The following is a 13,314-nucleotide window of genomic DNA, read 5'->3' on the forward strand; positions in this document are numbered from 1 at the left end:
GAGAATACTGGCTGACGAAAATAGACCACATTCCAAAAGACAGAAAAAGTATGTTTGACTAATAAAAAAATGTCAATGACTTGTATGTTTCAAATAACTTTATTAATGTTTAAAATGTTTATTAACCCATTTTAGACCTATCAGCTTTTCTTTTTTAATATTCACTTTTTTACAAATAAAAAGTAGAAAACTTCACGTCATTTGCTCAAAGTCACATAAGTTAACGTTCTGCAGGTTAACAGATTTATTTACAAATCACATGACCACATTTTTAAAAGAAGGGAATTTAGACGATAACACTGGTTTTTTGAGGAAAAAATAGGCTGGAAGTCATCAAATAAAAATGAAAGGGGGTTAGTATATATTTTGAGGAAGAATTTCATATTAGGAGTTCGACAGGATTCTGGTTAGGAAAGAATGTCAGGAATCTGCATGTCTTTTTTTTTTTTTTTTTTCCTCCTTTCATTTTAGGACCAAATCCTAGAATAGGCTGAAAAAAGAATGCAAAAAACAGCATTATTTATATATCTTTGTAGAGTTCACAGTTTTAAAATTGAAAAGCAGTTTTATCATATTACTAATTCCCTAGAGATATGAGGCATTATTATTTGGAAAATAAATTTTTGATTATCACCTACAGTGAAAGGAACTTAATAAACAAACATTGGAAAAGTCCGAAGTACTGAAAGCTCACTGTAACTGCAAGAGTCTCTCTTCTGACCATTTTTTTTCTTTTTTGCTAATAGAAAATATGCATGCAGTGATCTCAGCTCACTGCAACCTCCACCTCCTGGGTTCAAGTGATTCTCCTGCCTCAGCCTCCTGAGTAGCTGTGACTATAGGCATGCACCACCACACCTGGCTAATTTTTGCATTTTTGGTAGAGACGGGGTTTCATCATGTTGGCCAGACTGGCCTTGAACTCCTGACCTCAAATGATCTGCCTTTCTTGGCCTCCCAAAGTGCTGTGATTACAGGTGTGAGCCACCGTGCCCGACCATAGCTAGTATTTTGAGGTTTCTCCCCCATAGTCTTTGAACTAATTGTATTTTACCCAGATCAGAATCTTATTGCATATATGTTTTATACCTTGCTCTTTTTCACCTAATATGTTATCATTATCAGTTCTGTACTTCATTAAACACATCAGAGATATACACCCTTTTTAAATGCTGACTTTATTTTTCTGAATTTTAAAAATAATACATGCTAATTTCCAGGGGTAAAACAAATTACAAAAATATACAAAAATTAAAGGCACTTTCTTCTGTTAACCTTGATTCCATCCTCCCCCTTAAAAAAATTTTTTTAAGCTTGTTGAATGTCTTTTAATAAAGATGTTCATCTCCAAAACTATGACAAGGCAGTCACAGACATTTTTGACATAAGCTCACAGCTGTACACATATGTTTATGTGGGAGTTCTTATATTTAAAAATATTTATGCCTGAAGTGCAAAAAATAATAATTTAAACAAAATACATAATACATTTTGTTTAATTTGTCTTAAGACTGATGTATTTTAATATACATGGGAATCTGGAATCATCTTACAACTGAGAAAAGTTAACAGTTAACTTCCTCTGAACATTACATTTTAAACACATTTTAGCTCCCAAAACAATATGTCAGGCCTCAGATAAGCACTCTTTCAAAATTCTACCCAGGAGGAAAATACTAAATATGGACGTTTCAAAAATAATTCGCCTTTAAAGCTCTATTTTGTGATTAGATCGGGTACCATGAAAGTCATAATTATAACCCTTGCGTGTGTAAAGCATCTTCTCCTCGGCTGCCTCAGCTCCTACAGGATGATGGTCTGTAAAGTCAGGGCATCCACAAAGTGATTTATTCCCCCTTTTACCTTTAATATGGTGCGAAAGATCACATTTTGGCCATTGCAGGGCGGGATCTCATGTCTACAGTCCCAGTGTTTTGGTAAGCCAGAACAGCAGGATCCCTTGAGGCCAGAAGTTAAACACCAGCCTTTAAACAAAACAAAAAAATTTAATTAGCCAGGTGTGGCCGTGCATGCCTGTAGTCCCAGGTACTCAGGAGGCTGAGGCAGGAGGATCATTTGACCCAAGGAGTTTGAGGCTGCAGTGAGCTATCATTGTACCACTGAACTCCAGCCTGGGTGACTAGTGAGACCTGTCTCTCAAAAAGAAAAAGGAAAAAAAAATTAGGATATTTTGCCTAAGGTACCCAAACACTAGAAACATATTCCAAAGTGAAATTATACAGCAGTATAATGCAAATTTTTCGAAGGAAGGGGTACAGAAATAGTTACATAATTCTTACAACCTTATACTTATGCTGAAGGTATAAAAGAGTTGAAGATTCTTGAAGACAAAGAGAAGGTCTTTGGAGAAAATTATCAGCATGCTACAGGGGCTGTCTGCTTCTCCCCTCAAGCCTGAGACAAGGAGATCCAGAGAACCACCCAGAGAGTTTAAAATGTAACCCTATAACCTTTGAGTTTGGGGAGGCAAATTAATTCCCTTGGATAGATCTGAGCCATACAAGAAAGCAAGCTGTCTTAAGCCCTGTTTAAGGGGTCACCCGCAAGAAAAAAGGTGTCATGCAAAAAGGAACAAGGGGAATATCACTGAATGACTCCTAGGGGCTGTGGCAGCCGTCACAGAGAAGCAGAACACAAGTGCGCGTCTGCATGTCAGGGAGCTTTGAGAAAGAGAGAGAGAGACAAAGAGATAGAGACAGAAAGAGAGAGAGAGAGAGAGAGAGAACCCCAAGGAAGCACCTGCTAGAAAATGGGCCAGCTTTAAGCATATGCCAAACCTCGAGGTATAAACACCAGATCACCAATAGCCCTTGTCAAGTAAGAGTGTTCTTATCTCCTGCACCTCTTTCCCTCTGTGAGCTCTAACCCTGCAGTGGCAAGAAACCTTAGTTTGCAAAATAAGGAAGGAGGAAGGGAGGCACCCAAGTAGGGAGAGTGAGAAACCCAGGACTTCCCTTTCCTAAGGCACAGTCAAACCACGGGAGGGAGGACATTAACTCTCAGGCAAGGTTGAAACTTGGAAAATTACGTACATGTGAGCGTTGTAAATTACTATGATCACTTTTCTCATTAGAAGTGATCAAAGAATGGTTTGGTTTTAATAAATGACTGGAAAAGTCATAGGAGCTGCATGAATTTTCATTTGTAAAATGATCATTTATCAACTGCTCTCTTTTCTTATTCCTTCCTACCCTTGGTTTTTGGACACAGGTTCTTTACTCTCTTCTTTATGCCATAGATTAATAATATCATCAGCAACCATCAACGTTTGTTATTTACTCTAGGACAATCGATTATGTATTTTATATACATTTCTCATTTCATGCACATACAACTGTTCTTATCACCTCCATTTTTTATATCAAGAAAATGAGGCTATTCCAAGGTAGTATTATTAGTAAGCAGAGGAGCTGAGAAATTTTGCTTGGCTACTCTGACTCCCGAGTCCCACTTTTTTCCCTGAAAGAATGAATGAAATGTGAAATATATTTTCTCAGGTCAAAGGATACGAAGTATCAAACTTGACTTTTTTTTTTTTTTTCTTCTTCTTCTTTTTCTTTTTGAGACAGAATCTCCCTGTGTCGCCCAGGCTGGAGTGCAGTGGCGCGATCTCGGCTCACTGCAAACTCTGCCTCCCGGGTTCACGCCATTCTCCTGCCTCAGCCTCCCAAGTAGCTGGGACTACAGGTGCCCGCCACCACGTCTGGCTAATTTTGTTTTTGTATTTTTTTAGTAGAGACGGGATTTCACCATGTTAGCCAGGATGGTCTCAATCTCCTGACCTCGTGATCCACCTGCCTCGGCCTCCCAAAGTGCTGGGATAACAGGTGTGAGTCACCCGGGCCATTTTTTTTTTAAAAAAAAAACAAACAGGGTCTTGCTCCGTCTTCCAGATTGGAGTGAAGTGGCATGATCACAGCTTATTGCTTACTGCAGCCTAGTCCTCCAGGGCTTACCTGATCCTCCCACCTCAGCCTCCTGAGTGGCTGGTACTACAGCATGCAACACCATGCCCAGCTGAGTTTTAAAAATTTTTCATAGAGATGGGTTCTCGCTATGTTGTCCAGGCTGGTCTTGAATTCCTGGGCTCAGGTGATCCTCCCACTTCAGCCTCTTGAAGTGCTGAAATTATAGGCATGAGCCACCAGACTTGCTTTCTTTAATAAAACAGAGCTCTCAAAAAATGGATCTCCCCCATTTCATGAGAAAATTGAAACATTCCACTGAAGGAGAATTGACAGAAAAGTAAACATAGCTACTTTTTGTAATCAGAAAACTTGCTGATGTATGCTCTTATTCCAAATCCCTGGATGATGTCATTACGTCAACAATCCTTTAGGATTCCTCAACCCAGACATAAAATAACAATCACAGTACTAGCATATCCAAAAATGGTATTGCTTTATTTTTAAAAACTATATTTCCACATTTTTTTGGAAAATCAATTGAATCAATTTTATTCTCACAACAATCCTGTGAGTAGACATTATTAAAACTATATATTTGTTGAGGAAACAGATTAAAAGCTTTAAACGTGTGATTCATTTAAAATCATATAGTGGTGAATACATGATAGAGTCAGCACTAAAAAGGCAGATATATCAAAGAGAGACTGAAATAAGCAACTCATTTTTGGTATCAACTTGGAAACACCTCTTTACCACCAGTGTTTACATTAATCATTCTTGATCTTTATACTTCACATTTCTTGGTCATCCAAATGCTTCATAAATGATCTTACACATCCTGAATCTCTCGCTTCATTCAATGAGATAATTCACGGTGAGCAGGAATGCATATGGTTTTCAGATGTAGAAACTGGGATGTCCAGAGACAAACAAGTTGGCCATGGCAATGGGATACAAGAATCTTAGAGGATTTTACAAACCTGATTTGAAGTTTTGTCCTAATATGGAAAGGTATGCCTTTTCTCACTAGTGAGATTATTCTAGAATTTTAGAACCATACCAATATATTTCACAGTAACCTAGTGATCTAGATTGCCCCTCTCTGAGAAAGCAAATATTCTGCAAGCAATTTTCCTACAAATCAAATTCCTCGCTTTTACAAATTGCTTCTTTTTTGAATTCCAAAATTTAACTCATTCTTTTCTATCTATTCTTCATTTCCTCATAAGTGAACACTCATCAATTTCCCCATTTTCCAACCCTTTACTTTTCATATTCTACGTGGCCACAGACAGTAACAATTCACTAGCACAGTGGTTCTCAGAATCATCTAGTAAGTCTTGTAAAAACACAAATTGCTGGACCCCATGAACTCCCCAAATTTCAGATTCAGTTGGTCTAAAGTAGAGCCTAACAGTTGGAATTTCTAACAAATTCTCAGGTGATGTTGATGCTATAGGTCTGAGTAGCACATTTTGAAAATCACTTCACTAGTGCATCCCTGATGTGTTGTCTTGATGGATCCTTCCAGAAAAGTGTTCAGATGCCAAGGCTCATGAATCGCACACATGGTACCCAATGCCTGGGCCTCACATTGAAGGCTTCTATAAGGAGAAGAAAAGAAATATTTGTCATGACTCATTGCCTTTTTCAAGCTGTTCCAGCTACAAAATTAAAACCAGAAAAGGGGACTCAATTGAAAGCAAAATAAAAACAGCTCAAGTAACACTGTCCAAATTTTGAGATTTATGGCATGATTTCTGGAATTAGGACAAAAGGTATACTAGTGATTCAGGTAAGTCCTGGGCTGACCACACTGTAAGCTGGCATTTCCAAGGCTCCCAGCATACCCTGGAACCCAAGCCATATTGTTCCTGCACTACCTCAGAAGCCAGCTCAGGTCCTTGGCTGGTGGCTTGCTTTTTCTGTCAACAGTAAGTTCTTCCATATAGCTCTCCAAACACATTAGCAACCTATAACTCTTTTAATTAACTAATTTTTCTACAACTTCTCAGCTATTTTTAACACAGAAAAATATGTCAATTGTCAAGAAATAAATGCTGTTGGGCCATCAAGCAGGTAGGCTGTAAATCTGAACCAAGAACCTAGCCAATGAATTTCCTTAGGATTTCTTCTTTTTGTAATAGCAACCCTCGGTGGAGATTTTAATTCCATTTTTCATATATTTGGGGAAAAAAATAAGGCATTTTATGTCATAGTATAAAATTCTTCAGCATTCCATTTTAGTTATTAAATAATGACTAGTATTTGAAACAGCACTGTTACATTAAGTAAAAAACAATTGGCAAGCAATGTCAACTTAGACATTTCATAAGATATGTAATAAGATAATATTTCTGCTTAGAAAATAAAGTGTTAGATCTACCTCTAACATATCAATATATTGTAGGAAATACTGACCTTTTATTCTGATCACCACGATTCCATTAAATTTCAAAATGTGGGACAGCCAATGCATGATATACTACTAAGTAATAAATCTATGTCATCCAAAGGGAGTTTTGATGTCTGAGCCCAAAACGGAGAAAACAGAAGCATAATGGTAAGGTTACTGAACACCCAGGTCTTGAAATAAGTCATTCTGTATGAGCATGAGTCACCAAAACTACTTCCTTAGTGATAAAAGTTGCCTAAGTAACATCGATGCCTCCCTGTGCTAAGAAGGATATGGGCAGTGTGTTGGGTTTCAAACCCACTAGTCATAGTCATTTCCTTTACTTAATTGCTAACTGTCCTTCCCAGCTGCAGTTTGGGGCCTGTGTTTTAGGTAGTAACCCAGCAACTAGTTATTATGCTATATTTTATCAAGGAGAACAAAACAGTAAACTTTGCATTTCCATGGATTTCAGAGTAAAAGTCAATGTTATTTCACCAAGGCCCTCTGACTTAAGGGAGTTATTGTGAAACTATTCAACTAGGTCTCAATGTGGCCACATCATTATGCAAGACTTAAAGGCAAAATGATTTAACAGAGAAAAGAGGAGCAGATTGGGAGCCCTCTGAGAGGAAGGGAGCGGTGGTATTCATTTCTGTGTCCTTAGCACCTAGCAGGGAGCCGGTGACTCAAAATACAGGCCTAGCAGTCACGGTGGCTCATGCCTGTAATCCCAGCACTTTGGGTAGGCCAAGGAGAGATCACTTGAGCTCGGGAGTTTGAGACTAGCCTGGGCAACACAGCAAAACCCTGTCTCTACAAAATACAAAAAAAAAAAAAAAATTATCTGGGCATGGTGGCATGTGTGTGTAGTCCCAGCTACTCAACAGGCTGAGGTAAGAGGATTGCCTGAGCTCAGGAGCTCCAGGCTACAGTGAGCTGTGACAGAGTCACTGTATCCTAGCCTGGGTGATATTGCAAGATCCTGTCTCAGAAAAAAAATAAAATAAAGACTCAAAATACATCCACCAAATGGGGTTTGCTTGTTCTTTTCAAAATAATCCAATCTATGAAGTAATTGTGCCACTGCTGAGTTAGGATTTCATCAGGCTTTGTTGTTATTGTTGTTGTTGTTGCGGTTGAGATGGAGTTTTGCTCTTGTTGCCCAGGCTAGAGAGCAGTGGTGTGATCTCAGCTCACTGCAACCTCCGCCTTCTTGTTTCAAGCAACTCTTCTGCCTCAGCCTCCCCAGTATCTGAGATTACAGGTGCCTGCCACCACACCCGGCTAATTTTTCTATTTTTAGTAGAGACGGGGTTTCACCATGTTAGCCAGGCTGGTCTCGAACACCTGACCTCGTGATCCACTCACCTCAGCCTCCCAAAGTGCTAGGATTACAGGTATGAGCCATTCGTTAGACTTTTTAACGTATATATGCCTTCTTTTTCCCTTATATTTACCATGGGACTGTGGTATTTGCTGCTGTTCCCCTTGCAGACATTTGAAGTACAGTAAGTATGCTCTATTTTAAAATAAATCTGGTGTTGATGAGCACTACTTAGGAAAATCTGATATACAAAAGCAATGAGATTAGTATTGCACGAGAAAATTTAAAAACTGGATAGTAAGCACATATGTATTACCAGTAACGCTGTCTGGATTTGGCCTTGAGAATCCTGGCTGCCCATAATTCCCTGAGCCTCCTCTCATTTCCAAACACTCCCCCATAATTCTTGGATTGCACAGTAGTACTACCATGAAGGACTAAAATGTTAATAAATCTCCCTAAAAATCAAACTAATAGCAAGTATAGGGAGAAGTTGTTTTTAACTGATGTAAGTAATGTGTTCCAAAAATGTGGTTTTCTTTCTTTTCTACTAGCAAATGGGGCAAAGCATTTTTATTCACTTAATTGTATGCAAGATTCAAATGCCATAATTATCCATTCATTCGGGTGGGTTGAGTCAGAATTAAGAAATGAGATCTCCACAGAAAACCCCTAAAACTGTCTATGGACTTCTTGATGATTCATTAAGGGCACCATATTCTCTGAATCAAAATGGGTCCTGTTGCTGCATCAGAACAGGAAAAAAGTAGACCAAAGAGACAAACATCATGATAACAATGCTAAAGAGATCTGGGGACGTCTCCAGTGGTAGTACAAAATTACCATGGCATATAAAGTACCACAGTACGGGTGAGGTTTAGAGTGTGGAGACTGGAGCCAGAAGTCCTGTGTTCGGGTCTACCACTTCGTGGCTGGATAAACTTGAGCAAGCTACTTACCTTCTCTGTGCCTCAGTTTCTTCATATGTCAAACTGGGCTGTCATGAGGATTAAATAAGTTGACCCATGGGCAGTACATAATGATTGCTTTCATATGTCATAGGTACTCAATATATGAAAGCAATCATTATGGTTACCATTAACCTTTCTCTCCAGGTCAGACTCCAGTTTTAGCAATGATATCAGAGTTTGCCTGGTGATCATCATTTTGGGTTCACTCAGGGACCTAGTATTAGTCAAGGACTGAGAAAGCCATTCTAGAGTTGGCAAAAGAAAAACCCTGGCCTAGTGTGGTGGCTCACGCCTGTAACTACAAAATTTTGGGAGGCCGAGGTGGGTGGATCATTGGAGGTTAGGAGTTTGAGACCAGCCTGGCCAACATGGTGAAACCCCATCTCTACTAAAAATACAACATTAGCCGGGCATAGTGGTAGGCGCTTGTAATCCCAGCTACTCAGGAGGCTGAGGCAGGAGAATCACTTGAACCTGGGAGGCGGAGGTTGGAGCCGAGATAGTGCCACTGCACTCCAGCCTGGGCAACAGAGTGAGACTCTGTCTTAAAAAGAAAGAAAAAAAAAGAAAAAGAAAAACCCTGATCAAACACATAAATATCTCTGCAGTGTGTTCTATCACACCTGTCTGAAGTTCTACAGATGCTATTTGAGTAAATTACAATATTGTATTGGAACAATTTCTCATAATTTATGTTACAAAGAACATGTACTTAATCTATATTAAGCTTGAGGACCCCAGAATTTTTTGTCCATATGCCACATATCCATATGAGTCACATTAGAGAACATATTTCTAGTACTTAGTTAATTAGAAATACAAAACCTTATTCAGTGGTTTAGAAATCGTCATGGTAGAATTATGAAGAGGGCTGCCAAATCCTTTATTCTGCTACAGTTAACTCTGAATGGTCTTTCTTTACTTATATCTCATTGTAATGTTAATGAATTTGCTTATCTTTTCATCCTTGCATATTGTCATTATGTCATTTTACATTTCCTTCCATTTGCTACATGGCTTCATTTAGGGTTACTTTGTGTTATTTTTTTTCTAGAATTTGTCTTTGATTTCCATTTCCAACCTCTGCAAATCATACTGATCTTTGTCGCCATATACAAAAACCAAAGCCTGAGAGGTTTATTTTAAACTCTGAGTTGATCAAACATATTCACAATTAAATATAACATTTAATATACTGAAGAAAATCATTTCACTGGCTGAGTGAATGTGATATGCCAGAGTTGAAGCATCTCCCAATTGTCCATTTTTGGAAATATCAGTCAATTCGTTAATCAGTTTTGAAATATGTAAGATGCAGTTCCATTATATTTCGCAGATTTATAGGAAAGAGATTATGACTATATAGATGGTCAATAATCCCCTTCCAATGTCACAGGTTACCACAAAGGCAAATAAAAATTTATATTAAAAATTTCTCTGTTCTTTAAAAGAAAATTAGTCAACTGATATGCACATCAATGGTAGACTGGTTAAGGAAAATGTGGTACATATACACCATAGAATACAATGCAACCATGAAAAAGAATGACATCTGCCAGGCACAATGGCTCACACCTGTAATCCCAGCACTTTGAGAGGCCAAGGTGGGTGGATCACCTGAGGTAAGGATTTCAAGACCAGCCTGGCCAACATGATGAAACCCCATCACTACTAAAATACAAAAATTAGCCAGGCGTGGTGGCATGCACCTGTAATCCCAGTTACTTGGGAGGCTGAGGCAGGAGAATTGCTTGAACCTGGGAGGCAAAGGTTGCAGTGAGCCGAGATCACGCCACTGCACTCCAACCTGGGCGACAGTGAGACTCTGCCTCAAAAAAAAAAAAAAAAAAAAGAATAAAGAATAAAGAAAAAAGAAAAAAAGACATCATGTCCTTTGCAGGAACATGGATGGAGCCAGAGACCATCATCCTTCGCAAACTAATGCAGGAACAGAAAAGCAAATACTGCATGTTGTCACTTATAAGTGGCAGCTAAGATGAGAACACAAGGACACAAAGAGGGTAACAACAGACACTGGGGCCTACTTAAGGGTGGAGGGTGGAAGAAGGGAGAGGGTAAGAAAAAATAACTATTGGACAATGGGCTTGGTACCTGAGTGATGAAGTCATCCATACAACAAACCCATGTGACATGAATTTACCTGTATAACAAACCTGCACATGTACCCTTGAACCTAAAATAAAAGTTAAAAAAAAAATTGTGCTATTAAACAAAATTATTATTAGGTCCCTTACCTAAATATCTTGAGAAAAAAACTTCTACCACTTGGGAACTACATGACCTCCTCAAAGGAGACAGAGTAAATTCCCAAGATGCCAATTGCATAACCTTTTTTTCTCTCTCTCTCTAAAAAAAAAAAAGGAAAAACAGAAAAACAACATTATAGGCCGCTGGGCAAATACCTGATAGTTTTCTTATGGTAGTCTCACTCAGCCAGTAACTAAACTGGGATGATGTCATTTCGGGCTCTTTCAAATGACATGAGGTTTTTATAACTGGATTGATGATTTTTTTTGTTTGTTTGTGGTTGTTACTGTTTTTTGATCAAGTGAACTAATACTGAACATCTGGCGTTAGTTCTTTGTCCAACATCAGCTGGAATTTATTTTTGCACTAGATTTCTCCTCCATATGTTAATTAAACTCTTGTGTTTTCCCTACATACTTACCCCCTTCTCTTTCCTCTGTCACAGACTGTGAATTAGACTTTGATGAAGTTGAAAATTACTTAAAATCTACAGGGAATTGTTACCTGTGTTTTCCCCCTCGCATGTTCAAAGATATCTCCCAGAAAGTGTCTTCATGGTTTTTTCTTTCCCTTCTAATGTTTTAAACACTGTTTTAGAGAATCGTGATGAAGTTCATGATTTTACACTAATTGTGGGAACAAGGCTAATTCACTCAAAGCAGCTAAATGACAATATAAGACCGTCTACTTTAATCCTTTAGGTGAACAGATTAAAAGTGCTTAGAAATGCTGCAGACTCTGGGCCTGGTCTGATAGCGGTCGGTCGGTGAGCATTAGATTCTCGCAGGAGCGTGAACCCCATTGTGTAGTGTGCATACAAGGGATCTAGGTTGTGTGCTCTTTATGAGAATGTAAGGCCTGATGATCCCTCATTGTCTCCCATCATCCCCAGATGGGACCATATCATTGCAGGAAATTATATGGAAATCAGGGCTCCTACTGATTTTACATTATGGTGAGCTGTAGAATTATTTCATTATATATTACAATGTAATAATAGAAATAAAGTGCACAATAAATGTAATGTACTTGAATCATCCCGAAACCATCACCCCCGACGCCTGGTCCATGGAAAAATTGTCTTCATGGAATCGGTCCCTGGTGCCAAACAAGCTGGGGACCACTGCTGGATAATGTAAAACCACACTGTCCAGTTATAGCTCACCTCCGTGAGACTACAATTCATATAGACCAGAGAAGGGAAGATACTTCCAGGTTAAGGTACCTGAATTAACTGTCTTTCAACTCAAATTAACTTTCCAACTAATTATTTCTATTATTTCTGTCTGGAAGGCATCTATGCTTTCTTTTCTTTTCTTTTCTTTTTTTTTTTTTTTTTGAGATGTAGCCTTGTTCTGTTGCCAGGTTGGGGTACAGTGGCACAATCTCGGCTCACTGCAACCTCCGCCTCCTGGGTTCAAGCGATTATCCTGCCTCAGCCTCCCGAGTAGCTGGGAGTACAGGCGCAGATCACCACGCCCACCTAATTTTTGTATTTTTAGTAAAGACAGGGTTTCACCATGTTGGCCAAGATGGTCTCAATCTCTTGACCTCGCTATCCGCCCACCTCAGCCTCCCAAAGTGCTGGGATTACAGGTGTGGGCCACCACATCTGGCCTCATTTATTCTTTTAATTACCCTGTTCACAAGGCTCAGAGCCCACTCGATTTTGCTTATCCTCTCGCCCTTAAATATCACAATTGCTAAAATCATCTCCGCCTCAGGCTCCCTTTACCATTCACTTGATCTACCTCAAGCAGACCTCAAATCAGCCTCGTTCTCCAATCCTAAAATACAGCTACAAGCATGTCTTTCTCCCAGTTGAAATTCACAGTGCATTCCCACTGCCCACCACATTAATTATCAACTCCTCTTCCTGGCATTTACCCGTCCAACGCATAATCCCACGTTAACTTTCAGTTCCCTTTCTCCCCTACAAATACTCCGTAATCCAGCAACCCTGGGATTATTCCTGTTCCCTAAATGTCCTCAGCACTCTGCCACCCACACAGTTTTTGCTTATACTGTTTGGTCAGCACTAGAGTAACCTTTCTTTGCCTTGAGAAGCTGTAGAAATTGTACTCATTCTTCAAATACTATCTTTTCTAATGACAATTTCTGTTCTCCCCCGAGTAGATATGATCATTTGTTTTCTCAACAATATGTAACTTATTTTTCGGTATAGTATTATAGTTTTTTTTTTTTTTTTTAAATTTAGATTTAGGGGGTACACGTGCAAGTTTGTTACGTGGATATGTTGTGTGATACTGAGGTTTGGGCTTCTAATGATCCCGCTGCCCAAATAGCGAACATAGTACTTGATAGGCAGTCTTTCAGTCCTTGCCTCCTCCCTTCCTTCCCACTTTGGGAATCCCTAGTGTTTATTGTTTCCCTCTTTGTCTCTGTGTATACTCAATGTTTAGC

The 13,314-nt window shown here is 39.0% G+C and overlaps 1 long non-coding RNA gene across 1 annotated transcript; it reads right to left on the reverse strand.

The window, feature by feature from the left end:
• Nucleotides 1–229: 229 nt before the first annotated feature.
• LOC114670108 (uncharacterized) lies at nucleotides 230–6,610 on the reverse strand. Its single transcript, XR_003719591.2, has 4 exons — nucleotides 6,351–6,610; nucleotides 3,978–5,533; nucleotides 1,864–1,985; nucleotides 230–490 (listed from the first exon to the last, which is right to left on the reverse strand). It is a non-coding gene; the product is annotated as an uncharacterized LOC114670108 (long non-coding RNA).
• Nucleotides 6,611–13,314: the final 6,704 nt, after the last annotated feature.

This window comes from Macaca mulatta, chromosome 9, assembly GCF_049350105.2.
Source record: "Macaca mulatta isolate MMU2019108-1 chromosome 9, T2T-MMU8v2.0, whole genome shotgun sequence".
Lineage (NCBI taxonomy): Eukaryota > Metazoa > Chordata > Mammalia > Primates > Cercopithecidae > Macaca > Macaca mulatta.